The sequence below is a fragment of the Botryllus schlosseri genome, chromosome 8 (assembly GCF_051294905.1).
Source record: "Botryllus schlosseri isolate E-star chromosome 8, Bs_hap1, whole genome shotgun sequence".
Taxonomy (NCBI): Eukaryota; Metazoa; Chordata; class Ascidiacea; order Stolidobranchia; family Styelidae; genus Botryllus; species Botryllus schlosseri.
Genome location: NC_137243.1, coordinates 13351366 through 13368496, shown reverse-complemented (window position 1 = coordinate 13368496; position 17131 = coordinate 13351366). Strand labels below are relative to the sequence as shown.

Genomic DNA, 17131 nt, shown 5'->3' with positions numbered 1-17131 from the left:
TTTACCGCAAGGCTGGAAAATCCTGGAATCGAGTCCATTCTGATCCGGTTGCCAGTTGTGAGGTGTGCACCTGCACTAATGGCACTGACGAAAAGGATCTGTGTATGAAAGAGGTATGCTGGGAAATATTACAAATTTTACCGGTGTCGGTGACCAGCTCTGGCAAGTAGTTCCCATACTTTCTCACTTCTACCTTCCGACTTTGTCAAGTGGACAGTTGCTTATGGATGAATTCATTCCTCTGTAGAAAAGTCATTCATAGTGTCAAAGCGTATGTTGGTTGCATTTGGGTTATAGAGAATAGTTCTAAAATTTTATGGTTATGAGTAGGGCAAGTTCGCACTAAAATCGCGAGAAAGTTGCATTTATTTTTGACAAAAGTGGCAGTAACAAGTTGCATTTATAATTGTTGTTGAATTATTAGGGTATGAGATACTCGAAAGGTTCCGTTGTATAACCTAGTTCCTGCAGAGCTGTCAAATTTGTTACCTTATTGCCAATTACCGCACGGTCTGGCGAAACCGCCAAAAATTTCATTTTTTCCGGCACATAGCAAGAAAATTACGCAATGCGTAAATAATTTCCCCAAAAAAGCCAAACAGCATAGCTATAACCCCCTCCCGGTAAAAACAAGTCAAATACCACACTTCAAATCCCATAGGTCTGCAAACTTGACCCAAGGAATTGCAGAGAGAAACTCACTCTTGGCGACTTTAACAAAATCTATAGCCTGAATAGGTGACCTAGCGAAAATGTTATTTTCGGCGGTCCTGCCTGGGCGTTCGTGAAATGGGAAACTACCTCAAATTTAAACGACAGCATCAATAAAGCGATGTATTTACATATTGTTCGGACACGGTCGTGCTTGGCGGGCTAGTAGAACTTTTTGCTTGCAGGCCATTGTGTCGTAGATAACACAGTGAGATGCAGCTAACCCATCATATAACTCTTTGTTATGCAAATCAAAGAGAATAGAACCATATTAAAAATAGTTTTATAGCGTGTTTTTAAAGTAATCGTAATCGCAATCGATTACATTCGAAAAAAATCCGAAGTAATCGTAATCGTAATCGACTACTTCCCATATCTAATCGATTTCTCTGTGAAAGAACGATTACTTTTTATTCGTACAAGGATTTTAAAATAAACTGAACATTCGTGAACAAGGAAAAGATGTTATACCAGGTTCGTGACAGCACAAACGCCTGATTTTCAAACGCCACTGCTCATTATTTCGTCAGAAGCAGCCTATAGCTTTGCGCGTCATTGTCTAAGAAGTATCCACAGTAAATAGATATTCGATGTACGAACCTACGTTGTCCATTAGTCTGATTATAGAATGTAAACGTTTACATTCTATAGTCTGATTGTAAGAACACCCGCCGTGCTGTATATCAGGTTATCAACGCGTTCCACACGCCACTACCTCGCAGCAGTATAATTTATCTCCGCTCTGCCCATAGTTCAAAATAGTAACTTATGTGTTGATGTTTGGTTATGCTCATGCTTAGTTAGGCATAAGCTTATGCTTAGGCCTATCCAGTATACGTACGTACCCGTACACCGGACAAAGATTTGAAATTTTGTACTCGTGAAATAAAACATTGCGGTTTCCACAACGAAGCACTAAAAACCAACAGCTTGTGATATATATATCATAAGCGAGCCGTTTTGCCATTTATCGTAACGGCAGCTTGCAGTGCAATATCTGTACCGGGTATTAAGTTGCAGGCAGAATTTTATGTTCGCTTCGTCTTATTCTCATATGACTCTACCTCAGAGGTCTCAAACACGCGGCCCGCAAGAGCATTTTGTGCGGCCCGCGACGGGATTTTGGATTTTCATGTATTCGACAGTATATTTAACTTACGCATATCTTTTTCGTATTTGACTACTAAAAGTTCAATGTAAAACTATTTCACAAATCTGAAATCTCATCAAACTTCACTATCACAACACTTGCAATAGCTACCATGTGGTGGAAGATCAGCTATTATGTCGCATTTCTAGTTCATGATGATAAAACAGTACCAGTGGATGATTTTTGACTGAATTTGTGATTTGGACTTGAACGCGACAGTTCGGGAAATTGCCTCGAATTAGGATTGACTGCCGGGTGATAAAATAACGATGACTCGAGTCGAGTCGTGTTGAACGCTAAAATCAGAGAATGACTTGTGACTCGGAACGCCGTGACCTTGTAAGACCACGGACACTACAAACTATCAATCTTTCATTGGGAATAGATATCAGAAGGTCGTATAGCCTGCGTTGCGTAGGCCTATATAGCTATCTAATCATGTCAGTGTGGAACCCATTGACATTCTGTTGCCCCCATGATGTATAGTTAGTTACATCCTGGGAGATCTCTGGTCTTCTTATTCATGTCATTATCGACGTTGGCGAGTAAGGTAGTGGTACGATCCACACCTGCAATCCCAATGAATTTCGGCGATCGAACATTTCTGTTCCAGTGATTCTTAACCAGGGTTCCACGACCCTACGGATGCGTTCGGGTTACGAAGCACTGCATTGGGGTACGATATGTATTGTGGAAGTAGGCCTATTTGCTATCTAGAGCTTAAAATTATTTTGCAAACCGACAAAACGTGGAATACTTTCGGACGAATTTATTCATCTGAAAAGTATTCTGCCCGGCACAAAGACAATGATTTTTTCCGTGTTAAGCGTGAATAGTACAATAGTAAATTACATTTTCGCGATGATTGTGGAATGCCTGTATGCAAGGTCCAAATAAGGCCTACTTAGAAATTATACATTGAATATCCCTATAGTTGATGCTGTGGCCCGCGGCGTCATCAAAACTAGGAAATTGGCCCGCAGCACATTTGAGTTTGAGACCTCTGCTCTACCTGAAACGGGCGTCTATCGTAATTATTTATTCAACATTGGGACCTGCCGCCATGGCCATGGGCTTATCTATCATGTTAGCGTGGGTTGTAGCTGGTACCAGGACCAAAACAGCAATTCGTCTCCCAGTCCAAGCGTTGGTCTTTGGCCCCCGTATGGCGGTAATCTCAAGTTAAAGATTGAATTTCGTCAAGAAATTTAGTAATTGCAATATATTACTATTAATTTTTAATCCTCTCTCAACCCGCGATGGTCAGATATACCTGTAGAGTTTATTTGTTTGAGGTAATCATGGTGTTTGTCGACTACCACAGACATTTACACCAGGCCGATTTCATGCATTTTCGATTCCGTATCTGCCGACTTGTAGCACGGCCCCTTCTAAGCTTTTTTAAGACACCGCTTACGTGGATGAGGCGGCGAGGAGGAGCCTAGATAAACCTCCAACACTTTGGTAGGAATTCCGAAGTCAACTTCGTTCAGACTAGAACCCGCAACCAATTGGTGTTGCGGCCGTGGATTATACCACTGCGCTATCTCGCCACACAATTACCTACATGTAGAGCTGGGGCAACTTAATTCATAATTAAGACCACTGGTTTCTTGTTATAATAACTTTAGTGTATGTTCTTAATTCGTGACCTCCGGTTTGGTATATAATCAAAAGATATTGTAGTGGCTCAAACGTAGCAGACTAAAAGAAAAACTTTCGTGAGACGCATAAACAAATTGTCATGTCTTTATATCTGACTGCATGTCTAGCAAATCAAGTTGTAAAGTACTAGGGTCAGTGGCCACTTTAACTATACAATAGGACCTGAAAAAATTTTCATCATGGTTAAAAAGCATTCATTCAATGCGGCCGTTGAACTTAACAATCAAGTCAAATAATTCATTGGTTTGCTGGTCAGATAGCGTTGTAAAACGCGTTGTAACACCGCCTGCACTTAATTAAGTCTGGTGATGAGCAGACTTAAATTTGAGTGCCGATCCAGACGCATTTGAGTGTGAGCATACTTTTTTACGTGAGTTGAGTAACGCAATCGTTGCTGAGTAGAGAATCGCTACTCGACACCAAAGCAATTGGTCTTCACCCTAAATTATAAACTCCAGATTCCAAGCAAAGCCAGTGAAATTTTTGAATATCATTTTTTTGTTGTTATAGATTGATTTGTTATTATTTTTGTTGGATTTTCCAACGTCAAGGGGAGCCGCAAGTTGGCTAGCTGAGAGCCACATGCGGCTCTCGAACCCGTGGTTGGCAATCATTGATCTACAGAGGATTTTCAAGTTAATTAGATCTCTCGAAAATATTCTAACTTATGTTGGTTTACGAAATACTTTTTGAGTCCCCTTCGAGCTCGCTCTCCACCCTATTGGGAAATTTGGGGTGCGGCAGTTATTGCCCTGGCCAGAATGCAAATCGTTGGGCGCGATAAATTGACCTCTATGAAAATGGGCAATGGATACATTATGACGTAACAAACGAATGACGCATCTTTTTTGTTATCTCATTAGGCGTTTTCAGCGCAATCCATATATTGTCTTCCAACATAGCTTCTAAGATGCAAAATAAATGTAATCGTGAGTAATCGTGATTACTTTTCCAATGTAATCGTAATCGTAATCGACTACTTCCTGATTTTGCTGTAATCGTAATCGTAATCGTAATCGCGTCATTCAGAAGTAATCGTAATCGCAATCGATTACATTCATGAAGTAATCACCCCATGTCTGGTCGACACATTGGTTAAACAGTAGTAAAGCTATAAATCATTGATAACTTTATCTAAATTATATTGCACTTGCCCATATAGTTTTAGCTACTAATAAGGCTAAATCTGATTAGTTAAAATGAGCAGGCGTAAAAACGTTTTTCATGACGATTACAGGATATGACACATTTGAATAAAATATTCATTTTATTCCCGAAGCAGGATACAGGATACAGGATAGTATTCAAAGGTATTTAACGAAGCGTGAAGGGCGAGTGGTTCGCACATTGCAATATCTGCGATTGTGACATTAACCTGGAGGCCATAAGAAATACCGTTATTTCAACTCACATTGGTACCAAAACACAAGAAGCCTCTCATAAGGATTAATTTGAGCCAGTCGATGAAAAATTTTTCCACAAGTCGAACAGTACCAACGACCACAGACTACATGGCAGCTGCTCCAGAGGGTACCTGGGCATTCCATACCGTCAAACACCAGCAATCATTGCTCGCCAACGATTGCACATCTCAATTGTTCAAAGCAATATTCCCCGATTCCAACATCGCAAATAAGTTTTCTTCGGCCAGGACCAAGACTACAACCATTGTTACTGGAATTCTTGCTCCATACGCTCAAAAAATGATTTAGCCTATTGCTCCATACGCTCAAAAAATGATTAAGCCTAAACTTGTTGTACGGCCTTTTCCCATCTTGGTTGACGCCTCTAATCAAAACGAGGTGAAGAAGTTTGGTTAATCACTCTATGGAGGGGCAAGACCTATGGGCAAGACCAACGTTTTTTTTGGGGGGGGAGGCTGTTTCGGCCCTGACTAAAGGTAAACCTAGACCTGAGCTGTCATGAGGTCCATGAAGCAATTTCTAATAACAAGGATTTGCTGGAGCATAAACTCGTTGATCGTTGATAAACTCCTCGTTGATAAATCAACTTTCAGTGGTGAGGAGCGTATAATTTCAGTACTCGAAAAAATCGTCTTTTACTACTCGACTCGAATCATTAAAATTAATACTCGATTCAGATCGAGTACTCGAATCATTGTGCCCAGCCCTACTTCTGCTACTTCTGACACGGCTGCATCGTATTGTTGCATTGTTCTCTTTTATGATTCATTAGTGAGTAACATATAACATATAGCTGTGCTACATGAGTTTGATTTAGTCAGTGTTAGATGATTTGTTGTCGTTACTGTTGTAAAGCTGTGTGGGGAGCAATGACAACTACGATGAGAAGTAACCACCAGACGTTCAACACGTTTGCTATGGCTAATGCTGCAGGAGGAAACCATATGTTACATGGGAGTACAATGACAACTGGGGTATACCCTAGCCATAACCATCCACTCTACGGGTATGTAAATAACAGTTCTCTACAAAACGAAATCAATTTAAAACAAAGATGTTTAAAACATGACCTTAATTGTTTAAAACATGTGTTTTATTTGTGTTTTAGCCATCACGTCATGAGTCTTTAATTGTGACGTCACAGTATAATGTCATTGATAGTTGAAAATATTGGGTAAAATGGGTCCTTTGACGAATAAGGCTTCCGACCTCTGTCTAAAACGGACCAAAAATATATTTGACCAGAACTACAACGTTATGCAGCAATTTCACGGTCGGTGGTGGTGATCATCATCAGAACATCCATTTTGTGCCTATGATCTATAACTACGTGCTCTAACGGTTGAATCGACTACCATTTGGGTGGTTCCAACCATTCCATATCGTATGCGTCGACTATATAGGATGCAAATCGTCCGTAAGCTCACTCATACTAGACGTTTTTTCGAAAGTATTTCTACAACTATGGCATAATTACACAACTTTATAAAAAAAAAATTTTGGTAATTGCATTTTTTAAATTCTGTTCAAAACATGTTTTGAAACCAGTGTTTTAAACACTTTTTATTTTGAATGCAACCCTCTGCCATGCCAAGTCTTCATTTATAAGATCTGTCCTTATTTGGAAGGGCAACGTCTTGTCAATGTCAAAAATACACTTGAAAGGGTATAATGAGGATTAAACTAGACAAGGCTTAAGTGTTGACCTTTTTTAGTTATCAGATTCCAAAATGGGATTGAGATTGAGATTGTGACTGGTCGAAAGAGTTGGCCAATTTGTTATCGATTATGTCCGTAACGGAGCGAAAAAAGGTTCTAGTCGCAGTACGGAAGTCGCGTTTTATGAATACGAGCATAGCAACTTGTCGAGCAGGTATTCTGTGAAGATGTGTTGTTGAAGAAGTCGGTATTTAAGTCATTTCTCGTAAGCAATGTAGACTATAACCCCAACATAAAATGAGAAGAATCGAGAAAGTCCACTGTCACTTCTCGAGTCGAAGTATTTCTGTCAATTCCAGATTGGAAATCGAATACTCGATAAACTCGGCCCACATAGCCCAACCAAACTTCTAATTTGGTAAATCACCCATATCTTGCGGATAATCGAAGTTATGTAGGCTTTTATTTCGAGCGGATATCATGGAGATGAATGGGTGCAATACAGCGTATAGTAGAGAGAGACTTGGGGTGTCAAACTCAACTTGAGTCATGGGCCGGATTCAAACCTTTTGATCGCTCGCGTTACCTGCAAATCTATAACATTGGTTTTCGCTTGAATACATTTCTATCACACATATATTCAAAGTAGTATATTACATTATTTACGGGTCTATTTTAGCAACACCGTTATTCGCAATTTATCGCAAACAAAATACGATAATTGGCCGGTTGACTACAGTGACTGTAACGACGACATAAGTTGGCACATTTCTATGCTTTCGTTGTTTTAGTCCTAATGTGGCGTTAGCACTGCGTATACATGCGCTATGAGGAATATAAGATATTTCACTGTAAACTCCACCTTTCGTCCATTATTATCAAATCTCAATTCGGGTCGGTTTGTCTGTAGTCCGGGGACCTTTTGAGTCAAAAGTTATATAGGAGTGCGACCACAGATATTTGAATTTAAGTGTTTGTGTATGATATTCTGCATATAATCATCATCATCAATCATCATTCATCATTGGTTTATTAGAAATTTTATCAGTTCAATACACCACAAAAAATGCGATACAATGAATAGACAGGAAGATGTCGAAGCGACTTGGATTAGTCTATGGAATCAGACACCCACCTTGGCCTAGGCGATGTAAAGAGGAGGCATGCACGCTGAATGAAAGTAAAGAAGACAGTATAGAAAAAGAAAGTGAGAAGAATACGGCGGCATGTCATATGAAGCGCATATAATGGTTTCGAATTTGTGTTTTCTCTTCTGTGAATAACTACTTTTCGGTTCAATCTTCCATAAAACTCTGAACTGAGTGTGAACTTTTTTGGGTTCTTCGGATCTAGTGTCAATGTCTGCGACTTATTGTGCCTAAAGGTTACTTGAGCGAACGCTCAACGCTGCCGTCGCATGGTTAAAATATCGCCCATGATCACATTTCACAATTTCTGTCTTGAGGAATTATTTAATGTCGAAGTATTTCTTGCTAAAATCTCAACTTTTGTGAGAAATGTGCACTGTACAGGCAAATAGGCCCTGATACAAGCATTTTTCAATCTACTCCGACTTGCTTCGCGGGCCGGATCAAATCGTCCGACGGACCGGATGCGACCCGCGGGCGGTACGTTTGACAGCCCTGGTGTAGTAGACATTTTAGAAACATTTAAAGTGACATGCACTCTTGAATCAACGTTTTTGTGCCGTGTCACCGGTATTGTGGCAATGGTAGCATACGCCATCATTATGTAACTTCTCGGGTTGCCAATAATGCTACGTCGGTGCTGACACAATTGGTAAGCCACTAGTGAGCCACTTGGAAATTTATCTGATTCGTCGGTAAACGCGTTCGTAAACTGCCCCATAATTTGCAATGGTTGTACAATGTACAATGTACATGCACACTATGCACAGTGTTTAACATGCTTTTTCATTTTTATTAGGCTACTGTATTTCGAGGCCGTGGTGGGTGTTTGATCGAAAGACTTCACCAAGTCACTTCGAAATCGTCGCGATTTCTTTTCATTGTATCGCACTTCTCGCGGTTTTTGAATCGAGAAGATTTCTAAAAAAAGGCTTATGATCAATGAATACGGAAATTAACCGAGTTGAATCACTCGACGGAACGTAACCCGGATCTTCTAACCGAGGAAATTACGAATCATGTGCTTGCTAGCGTATTGCGCTTGTTCATTGTCCCAGATATAGACTCATCGTCAAAGAGTTGTTTGCCAAGTCATATCTCAATGAGTATAGCGCTCTAGTTGATTTAGCATGTAGTTTTACTTCCTACAGTTCGTCGAATCGAGGTCACTGTGCGGTTATGACACGCTTATAGCACGTTTTCACCGCTACTCGTAAGCGAGATTTGTTATCCTGGTTAGTGATCAGTTTCAGTCGTCGAGGCGCGAGAATTTTCTATAATTCATGATTGAATCGGTCAATAATATCGGGTATTGCATATCTATTGCTATCAATTTTTTTAATCCTCGCTCTGCCCACGTAATCAGATTTACTGGTAGCGCTGGGTGTGGTGTTGCTATAGAAAATGTAGGGCCCGTAAATATAAATTTATTATATTCGAGTGGCCCGTTGGAATAATGACTTCGTTGCATAATGTTATTTTGTGACCTCTTGTCTGCTATGACAAAAGATATTCAATTCGCCCAAACGTACTAAACTAAAAGACGCGCACGGTTGGTATTTCTTCACTGGAAAATAATTTTTATCTGCGGGATGGCATTTGTCTTGTGGGGTCGAGATTGCCAGGACAGGAACATTTGGCGCCAGCCACTTGTAGGCGCCTATGGATAATTAAACATATATATGTATAATATAGGGTTGCCATATTTTGGGAATCTGAAAAGAGGACACTTTTTAAAAAATTCCAGACTTACAATACAGGAGTAAAATCCGGAAAAATCGGTAAATTTATTGCGAGTTTGTAGTTGGTTGACTAAAAAAGGTCATCTTTCCGACTCGACTCCAGAAATACACCGTACGGTAACCCTATAGCAGTGGTCGGGAACCTATGGCTCGCGAGCCATATATGGCTCTTTTGGGTATCAGATATGGCTCTTTGCCAAATATTTATTTTTTGTGTTGAATTGATCAATATTCTCGTGAGAGTATATAAACCTGTCTTTGAGACGTAAACACAATGCCGTCTTCAGGTTTAGTGGCTTGGACCCCTCTTTTCAAAATACTTAAATTTAATGTAGCTATCGCGCCGGCGACTGATATCACTCGCGAATTAGATGTACCCGACTCGAAATCTTGGATTGCACGAGACGTTGATTGATCAGATAGAATAGCAGATATTGCGACGTCCATATGGCAACGCTGTTTTGAAATACACATTCAGGGTTGTAACGAAGTCGCAATGCTCCGAGTCACAAGTCAATCTCAGTTTTATAGTTTTGACTCGAGTCAAGTCGAGTCATTTTCAATTCACCACCGAGTCAAGTCCGAGTCCAAGTCATCGAGCAGAGGGTCGAGTCCGAGTCATGGTATTTTGACTCGAGTCGAGTCAAAGTCATTGTGTTGACTGGCCAGTTTCCAGTTAAAGGCTTGTTAAATCCACTTTTTGTAATTCTGTTTGGTGATATCGAATGGTTCGAATTTATAATATACTAATTTTCGTCATTTTTAGCAGTTTCTAGGCGCATTTTCAAGTACCAGTACCAATAGACGAAATCTCAATAGTGTGATTACTTTACCATTCCTCGAAATTACAATGAAACGTCGGTCTTGGCCGTCTGAGTCTCGAGTCATATGACTTGGTTCGAGTCATGCGCAATGACTCGAGTCCAAGTCGAGTCAATACACAAATTGACTCGAGTCGAGTCGAGTCATTTCCGTAATTTGAGAAAATGACTCGAGTCAAATCGAGTCATCTGAAAAACGTGACTCGAGTCTGACACGAGTCGAGTCATGACTCGAGTCATTACAACCCTGTACACATTGTCTTCATGATCTACGGCGCGAAATGAACTGCCGTGGACGTTACATTCACAATTACAAACTCGAATTACAAACAATGTCATAGCTATCCACGTTCTTGATTGGTAAGTTGCTCTGTAGTACCGGCGATAAAATGTAGGCGTAGCGCAACGTTATATGTTACTGGAGAATTCTTTGAGAATTGAGAAGTCGAGCAGTATTTAGATTTTCGGAATCGGTCATTCGATTGATATCGGGTATAATATATTTTAAGCTATTTACGATGAACTTCGTTACCATTGGTGAGGCTTGTCCCGTCTGTGTTGCCTTAGACCAAACTCTCGTTTCGCGCTTTATCTTCGAACAATAAATATGCAAATTGTGTGATTTGGGGAGAAAAATGTTCAAAATCTGGACATTCGTGATCTGAACAGCGAAAGAAAACACCAATAGTAATTGAACGTTTCACAATTTTCGTTCACATATCCTGACGACAGGTGAGGTACTGAACCTGACGTCACTGATGTATAACAGCTTAGAGTGGGTATGGATAATGGATATATATACTGCTGTAGTGAAAATTTTTTTGCTCCACCTACGCATGTGATCATGGTTTTGTTATGTTCATGATCTTGTTTGAACAATCACTCAATACGACGAGGTTGCAATACGGAATCAGTATATTATACAGCAGAATAACTTTAGGCAGCGACACGATCCAGAGTGCAGTTAAACGAAAAGACCATAGTAGACAGCAGAACACAGGGTATAAATACGAAGCACGACACACGAGGAAATAATGGTTGGCGGTAATTACTAATGCTAGACAAATAAGAAACAAACGATACCAACGTAAAATGCACGAACACAACAGGTTTCTCACATTTAAAGGAACATAACGACGGATCTACGTTCTCGCAACTCAAGTTTAAAAGCTCACGCCTAAAAAGGCAACCAGTCTGATTAGTAGGAGTGTTAACAGAGAAAATGTGGCGCACGCGACGAATTCCTTGTAGTTCGAATTAGTGCCACGATGACGTCACAGAATTTCAATTGTGACGCGACAGTTGATTTACATGTGTGGCTCTTTGGGAGTTAAAATGGGAAAAAATAGTGTCAATATGGCTCTTTTGACAAAAAAGGTTCCCGACCATTGCCCTATAGTGTAGGCCTGTATATCTATCGAAGTTTTCGGTCAGCATAAAAGCAGTTCTTTTCGGCCAAAGTTTTCTCGCTTCCGATCGTTCTGGCACACTTCTCGGAGTCGTAGGTTACATGGGCTAAAACACGATGTATTGCGTCGTGGCGCAGTAATGACTGACGCCGAAATGTCAATTTCTATTAATCATGCTATTTTTTTCTTGTGGGAAGGGTACCCTATAATCCAGAGATTTGGCAACATAAAACCGCATAAATTGTACAAATTTTCAAAAAAATACTCTATAATTTATAATCATTCACGAAATCATTTTCGACCCCCTTCGAGCTCGCACCCCCCCCCCAATTGGGGGGTTTGGGGTGCGGCGGTTACGGTCGTGTATAGAACTCACGTCAGATGTCAACATCCGTTGTATCGAAGTATCAGTTCGTCAACAATGCGCTCACCCTAGGCAGAGAAATTAACAAAGCAGTTGTGTTCGCCACTGAGTCATCAAACATCACACGACATCCCAGTCAAACTCCGGATTTATAACAAACATTCAACATCTGAAAGTTTCGTTGGCTACCAAATAACGTTGCGTTGGTGCGTTTCGTGACATGAGTTGTCTTTACAGGATCCAAAATATCGATCCCGATGTAATTCGTGACAGCGGGAGATGCGCCATGAGGGCGGGAATCGTCATCATTCTCATAGGAACTGTATTTGTTGCGTTGTCTATTACATTCTTAATTTACCTCACAGCTGTGGCGGCTATGGTGGTTGTCTGGGGAGCTATATTGTTGTTGGTTTCGTGGTCCAGATTTCGACTAGCCAAACAGGTTGAAAATCACACAGTCACGTTACCGGCAGAATCCAATGGCAATTTGACAACAGTAACGACTCAACATACTACAGTTACGGATTTCCACGCCAGCGAAACTCCTTGCGGATTCCATCAACGGCAGCAGTTTACCAGCACTCCATACGCGACCCAATTAGTAAATTTACAGTCAGGGTATGCTCCTAAATCGCAGGATTCTGGCCATGATATGTATGTGATCTCGGAAAACAACCCCGCACCACCGTCGTATGATGAAGCTACGGTTTTGGAGTGATTACGAGTAATCAGATTGCTATATTTCGTAATTTAGGTCTTCTCATGATTTCTCTATTGTGTTATATAATTATGTGTAACCGGGCTGCTATAATGATCTAGGACAGAGGTCTCAAACACGCGGCCCGCGGGCCGCATGCGGCCCACCAGAGCATTTTGTGCGGCCCGCGACGACATTTTAGATTTTTATTAATTTTACAAATTATAAGTGTCACATATATCTTTTCAGGTTATTAAGTGAAAATTCCCTATTAAATTGATCCGAAAGCCTTAAACTATATATCAAACTTCACTATCACATCAATTGCAAACGCTACCATGCAGTGGAACATTCACTATTTCGCTAATATCCAATTCATGATGACAAAACTGGACCCTTATACGATTCTAGACTGAAATTTGTGAGTTGGACTTGGACGCGACCTTTTCTTAGAATTAGTCAGACTCGGGCTAAGTCGATGGCAAAATGAAAATGACTCGAGTGGACTTGAAGTGACTCGGAATGCCGTAAATTTGTTAAACCATGGACGCAACAAACTAATCGCGTATCAGGGGAATAGTAATAGATCAGAAGGTCGCAGCTTGGTATTTCGCTAACTAAGCAAGTATAGTCATGGCAACCACTGGCAATCTGTTAGTTACATCTTTGGTCGCTAAACCATGTTATTAAGGCCACTTAAAGGTACCAGCAATGGGCCGTCCGGCGTTCCGACATTTCAATCACTTGGACACATTCATTAATATATTTATATTATATTTATACTGCTCCTATATTTGAAGATATTTGGGGCCATGAGATTAATAGCCTACTTATCAGAAGTATACACGAATCCTGGATTGGAATTACAATGCTCAACTTAAACATGTTTTGATATCAGATCAGTCTCTATTATCAGTCTGTTGGATTCAAAATATTCATAGTTGCTGAAAATTATAACCTGATAGCTTTTATGATGGCATCATACATTTGTCCGCCCATATGGTGTCTATATCTTATAGTTAATATATATATCAAGTACAACAACAATTCTATTCAAATAGTTATAAATGTGATGATTCTTTTCGTGCCAGGCCTAAATTGATTCAAACGTAAATCACATTTTGACGATGTGTGTTTACTGTCAGTCTGCTGGATCGTCTCACTTTCAATAGGAAAATTCATTCCCGCCAAATAGGGCCTACTTGGAAAGACATAGAATACCCCTATATGCTGCGGCCCGCGGCGTCGTCAAAACTGGAAAAATGGCCCGCAATCACATTTGAGTTTGAGACCTCTGATCTATGACCTCCTAGTCAAAAGTTGACCTCCAAGGTCGTATACGATCATGAGGTGGTCATTAACTAAGTATTTCTACTTTTTTAAAGTACTCAAGTAGTCTTCCGCTACTTGCGGTACTTGCTCAAGTAAATCTAATTTCCCGCTACTTCTACATCTATTTCGTAATATTTTGTGATCTACTTACTTAATTTTCGCTATTTTCAGTTTGTCAAGTAGAAGTAGTATTATGACATGACATGAAATATATTTTACGCTTTTTAGAAGTAGTATTTGTATTTCTCTTTCAATTCCCAGTATCATACTTTGTATCATTAGTTACAGTTCTTTTGGAGAACATACATGTTCAGGGCAGCATAAAAGCAAGGACTTAGTAATAGGCTTACCATATTTTGGAAATCAAAAAAGAGGACACTTTTTCAGAAATTTGCAACTTGCAAAACTGGAGTGAAATTCTCAAAAACCGGTTAATTTTTCCCACTTTGTGATCGGTTGACTAAAATAAAAAAAAAAAGGTCATCTTTTCGCTCAGAGCTAAAATCACCGTTTTTCACTCCGAAATACCCGTCGGAGCTTCACTTCTGTGCTAATATGCGGCATATCACTCGCAATTTGCTCTAAAACTGCTCTAAGTCTCAAAAAAGAGGACAAAAGGGCGTCCTCCGAGGACACTTTCAAAAAAGTCAAAAAAGAGGACAAAAATCCTCTTAAAAGAGGACGTATGGTAAGCCTACATAGTAATGCCTCTATTTCAGAAAATAAATCTACACTATTTGGCATTTTTACGATGCTCCATATTTTTTAATAACGTATGCTAATCGCGCAAAGTGTTAACACCGTACCCAATACAACTTATCCGTATTGCTCTTCGATTAATCTACGGGCCTTATAATATGGGGGAGGTCGCTATGCCATGATTTTTTCTAAAACGGGGTGTTCGAGTAAACAAATATTCGTCTGCATGCCATGTCGCGAACGAATACTTATGCTGTCGAAAATTGAAAACTAACATATGTCTGACAGGACATCGGTCGTTGATCAGGTTTCAGAGGATGTCAAATTTGTAAACATCGTTACTCAAGTAGACGTCGAAATATAAAGCCGTAAATTTATACTCAAGAAGTTGAAGTTGAGATTTACAAGTAAATAAAAAAGTAAGCGTTCTAGGCCTATAGTTTGCCTGAATAACTGAAAACTATGTCAAGCAGAAGTAGAAGTAGTCTAAAACCATAACCACTTGAGGAAGTAGTGCGAGTAGGCAAAATCTACGTGAAGTACTTCGAAAAGTGAAATAACTTCGTTACTGGTAACCTCTGTTAGGCAGTGTTGGGATGACTCGAGTCACCTTTTTCGTATGACTTGACTTGACTCGAGTCACTTAGCTAAAATGACTTGACTCGGCTTATCAGATATGTGGATTGACTCGTGACTCGGAGCAAAATTCACGAGCCAATTTCAAGTCATCAAGTAATCGGTGTCGATAAAAATCACTGTATCTTGCATATGTTCGAATTGTTCGTGAACCGCTGGTGTAACCCATGAGAGCGACCAATCCTTCAATGATCGTGCGTTTTACTGAGACTCCATTGTTCTCTTACGAATAAATCGACCACAAACGAGGTGATCGAAGCTTACAGCTTACGTTGTCGTACACTAGTAGTAAAGAAATTTAATAGCAAATTATATTTCTATTCTCTGTTCTTACCTTAAGCAAACCTCTTGTTTCATTGAAATTGAATTCGAATATAGTTTATAATATACTCTAATATACTCATCGGCCATTGGCGCAGACTCTAATTGTATCATATCAATATGTATAAATGATACTAGCATCTTATCAATTCGTTTCTCCATTCCCTATGCTCTATTTTGGATGGTAACCATAAACTGATGCTACGCAATTACTTACGCAGTTCAACAGTTCTACGTATATGTGAGTGATACAGTGCCTTCTTGCGTGTATATTTAACTCTATATCCGTTCATGGGTTCAGATTTAATGACCACTCAATCTGTATTTCAGACAGCTAGCAAAATGCAATGACGTAATCTTGCCTCATACTTCGAAAAAGGCAAATTGACTTGAATTGTGACTTGACTCGTGACTTGACTTGACTTGACTCGACTTGACTCGAGTCACCTCCAAAAATCAAGTGACTTGACTTGACTCGAGTCACCTTTGAAAATCGATTGACTAGATTTGACTCGAGTCAAAATGTGCAATGACTCGAAATGACTCGTGACTCGAAGGTAATAGTGACTTGATCCCAGTTCTGCTGTTAGGTATACAGGAGCGAGCTTTCAGAGTCACAAATTTAGAGGAATGATGCGAGATACGGATCGTGCAACGTCAAAATCACTGATGTTGAGACGGGAGAGTGTCAGCAGCCTCGACCTCTCCGTGACTTGACCTTCGCTACTTGATGCTGGTGCACGCTGGTGCATATAGGCTAGGCTTACCATATTTTGGAAATCAAAAAAGAGGACACTTTTTCAGAAATTTGCAAGTTGCAGAACCGGAGTGAAATTCTCAAAATTCGGTTAATTTGTCCCCACTTTGTGATAGGTTGACTAAAAAAAAAAGGTCATCTTCACCGCTCAGAACTCAAAATATCGTTCTTTACTCCACATCGCCAAGTGGATGACTAAAAAAAAAAAAGGTAATCTTTTCCGCTCAGATCTCAAAATAACGTTTTTTTCTCCACATCGCCAAGTGGATGACTAAAAAAAAAAAAAAAAAAAAGGTCATCTTTTCGCTCAGAGCTAAAATCACCGTTTTTCACCCGTCGGAGCTTCACGTCTGTGCTAATATGTGGCTTATCACTCGCAATTTGCTCTAAATCTGCTCTGAATCCTAAAAAAGAGGACAAAATCTCAAAAAAGAGGACAAAAGGGCGTCCTCCGAGGACACTTTCAAAAAAGTCAAAAAAGAGGACAAATCCTCTTAAAAGAGGACGTATGGTAAGCCTAATATAGGCCATATATGTTTTCTTATTGTTGTGTGATTTTAACTTTCAACACTGTATATTTGGTCGTGAACTCCCGG

The 17131-nt window shown here is 40.0% G+C and overlaps 1 protein-coding gene across 1 annotated transcript in view; it reads left to right on the top strand.

The window, feature by feature from the left end:
• Nucleotides 1–16758, top strand: part of LOC145444294 (uncharacterized) — a 32095-nt gene extending 15337 nt beyond the window's left edge. The window contains exons 29-30 of the mRNA XM_080322239.1: nt 12–5956; nt 12331–16758. The gene's annotated coding sequence lies outside the window, so the exon portion shown is untranslated. The remainder of the gene's footprint in view (nt 1–11; nt 5957–12330) is intronic.
• Nucleotides 16759–17131: the final 373 nt, after the last annotated feature.